At 45.7% G+C, this 3,155-nt stretch overlaps 1 long non-coding RNA gene across 1 annotated transcript; it reads left to right on the top strand.

The window, feature by feature from the left end:
* The first annotated feature begins 40 nt into the window (after nt 1-40).
* Nucleotides 41-2,658, top strand: LOC308197134. The gene is made up of 2 exons (XR_013952614.1): nt 41-479; nt 1,397-2,658. It is a non-coding gene; the product is annotated as an uncharacterized lncRNA (long non-coding RNA).
* Nucleotides 2,659-3,155: the final 497 nt, after the last annotated feature.

The raw sequence follows: 3,155 nt of genomic DNA, 5'->3' as shown, positions 1-3,155 counted from the left end.
CAAGACCCAGTCCCCTAACGAAGCACCTGTACATGTTACAGCTCAAGTTTTAGGCATTTAGGCGTTATCTCGGGCTTAGGAAGATGACCAGCAGCCCAATGGGAGATTCTTTCATCTCTGATAGGAAATAGGCATAGGAAATAACCCTTCTGATCTCAGCAGAAGACAGCATGTGCAAATTTCAGAGGTCATGACAAGGTGTGACAGCAGCAAAGGATTGCAGATTGTGCCGTCACCTTCCCCACGCGCAGGTGGGGTGATGCCTTGAAGCCACCTGTGAAGGACCAAGAGAGGACACGCTGCACCAGGGAGCCTGAGCACAGGAGAGAGGACCAGCCAGAAAACCTAGAAAGCATCACCCATGTCCAGCCCAGATGACCACCAAGCATCTGCTGTAACCTCACCTACCCCTTACCACTCCTGCACCTCTGCCCTGCAGCCAACCCGCCCGCAACCGCACCCAGAAAGAGATGAGCTGGGTAAGAGAGAGCAGGCCCAGGGAAAATGTTCCTCCTCCCCACCTCAGTTATTGCTTGCTTTCCAGAGGAGGGCAAGAAGAGGGCTTTGCTGACGAAATATTTTATGGCATAAAGAGAAAAACGAGGAGCCGTCTTGCAGAGGCTGCATAGAAGCAGCCGTGCAGGCCTAACCTCCAGCTCCCACAGCACAGGGTGAACTTCAGCTGGTCACTTTGGGGAGGAAAAGAGCATTCCTTAGTAGCAATTTCCTGAACCAATTGGTATTCTCGGTTTCAAACAGATCTCTTATTATTCAATATTAAATCAATAAAGCAATGACATTTGTTACTTTGTATTCAGGCATATGACTAAGAAAGGAAAGCAACTTTTTTCTGTATACATGGCCCAGTAGTACAATGGCTGTTATGTTTTGTTATGTGTTATAATAACACAGTCTTCCAAGAATGCGCGCATGTGTGTTAAACTGATTGTGCCAGGTGATTGCAACGTTCCTGGAGCACAGACACTGCCTTGATGAATAGTGGTGTAAATGCTCCAGCAATTTTGCACATAAATGTGTCAGCTCTGATCTACATAATGGAGAGAGGTCCTTTCATGGACTGGATAAAAGTGGGTTTATGAATCATGGAAAAACATGCTTCACATGGAAAAAAGCATGTTAGTGAATTTTCTTCAGAAAATCCTTGAAAAAAAAAGCCCTCCACCTGGAATCTGGCCAGAGCATTTTAGTACTTTTATCATTCTGATGGTCGAGGAGAGCTGTTCATGGTGATTAAGAGGGGTGTGTGGGTTTTTTTAAAGATACAACTACAAACAAAAGGTAGTAAATTTAATTTTCATTAGGGTAAAATTACTGTTCTCTTACTATGAGCAGGAACACACATTAACAAAAACTCCTTGTTGCTTTCTCTCTGCAGATCTGGCTTCTATTTTCCGCGGCTATAGGAAGGTTTGACTTAACGTTCACTATTCAACAAGGCACCATAAAATCTCCCACAAGAAAATTTACTGTAGGTGTATAGTAAATCACATAAAGGGTATGCATGCTCATTTATAAAACACAGACTCCTTCCATTGTATGAGCAACAACTAAGGGGTGTACCTTAAGAACACCCCATTTTTAACGTTATTTGTTTGCAATTGGACAACTTCAGACAATAAAAATATCTCACAATGGCACAAATATAGGAAAGCATAGGAAAAATCAAAGTTTGGGCAGTTTTTCCATAGTGACATAGTACAGGGAGTTCTGAAATTAATTCTTGCTGGTGTTCTGCTGTTGTACTTCACACTGCTGGGACAGGCATGGGGCATGCAGTGCCCCAGCCTCGGGGCTGGCCACAGACCTGTGCAAGGCTCCACCGTAGGAATTCTCTGCCAGAGCCCTGCTAGCACACAGTTCCCACCTGAACAACGGTCCTGCCTCCACCGGGGATGTTGAGGCTATAGATGGTTACTCCTATGAATGCTGCAAACTCTGTGGTGCAAGCAGCCATCTCCTTGTTGCATTTGGGCTAAATAAAATAACAAACTTTAATTTCCGTTTGTGCAAGGATGCTGCAAACCTGGACTGAGGTGCCTAGGCTAAATTAGTTCCCATTTCATTTTACGTATTATCTGAGGGACAAGAATTGCTTTTACTGGCTTTGATGACCAACTCCTATCCAAGTGGGATCTTGCCTGAAACAGTGTAGAAGATGGAGTCAAACATCACCCTGCCCTTTGGGTTCTGGTGCGTTTCCTCTGTTGCACCTTCTGACCTTCTTTTACTGCTGTGCTACAGAGAGGAGAAATGATTTTGTGTATTGATGCCTCCACCTTATACCTTTACAGAGAAGAGAATTTTAGGAAAAGGCAGTAAAGCTCACCCGTTTCATCACTTGTTCAATGAGCCCCTCTCAGCAGGGATGGACAGCCCTGCACCCACACATCTGACCCGTCCCTGGGGCTTCCCTCACTGACTCATGCCCCACTTGCAGGCTATATGGGGAGGAGACAAAACACAGACTAGCTCATCAGCATCATCACAGGACCGTTCTCCTTCATCATCCACTTCTTAAAGCTGCCCCAGAAGCTAGAATTAGGGGATTTGGGGAAAACAGATGCTGCTGTAGGGCCATAATCAGAGCACCTGAAGTAGCCCTGGTCCCCTGGGAGTGCTGGGGGAAGTGAGAAGCTGGTTACTGCACAGACAAGTGACTGTGAAATCCTGGTTTATTCTTCCTGCAATAAAAGCGTGTTAGTTCATCAAGGACGCGGCTCTGCGGCAGCGTCGCTTCCACGTGGGGCAGGGCAGCACACGTGCAGCTCGGCCCCACCGCTCCTTCTGACACCAGAACAGCCCAAGGCCATAAGTAATTTCACAGCACTGAATATATTGTTCCTGATATTTTGTTTGTTTGTTTGTTGTACCCTTTGGCAGCTGACCTCCATAGAAAGCTGCCCATGGGCAGTGGTGAAATATCACTGTAAGGGTGCAGGCTCTGCCAGGATGCTTGGGCAGTTCTCAGCCACTCCTGCCCACCTTCAGTCTTCCTTTCTCTACCTCACCACTGCAAACCATTTATATTCAGTTACCTAAATGCTTACTTGTGGAGTGCATATTCAGATTTCTTCAGGGGAAAAAAAAAATACAACAATGTTATGTTATCTCATAAAAACCTGGTTACATCAACA

Source organism: Anser brachyrhynchus (genome assembly GCF_964034855.1).
Source record: "Anser brachyrhynchus genome assembly, chromosome: 6".
Lineage (NCBI taxonomy): Eukaryota > Metazoa > Chordata > Aves > Anseriformes > Anatidae > Anser > Anser brachyrhynchus.
The sequence above is the reverse complement of the archived record's forward strand: the minus strand, read 5'-3'. Positions and strand labels throughout refer to the sequence as shown.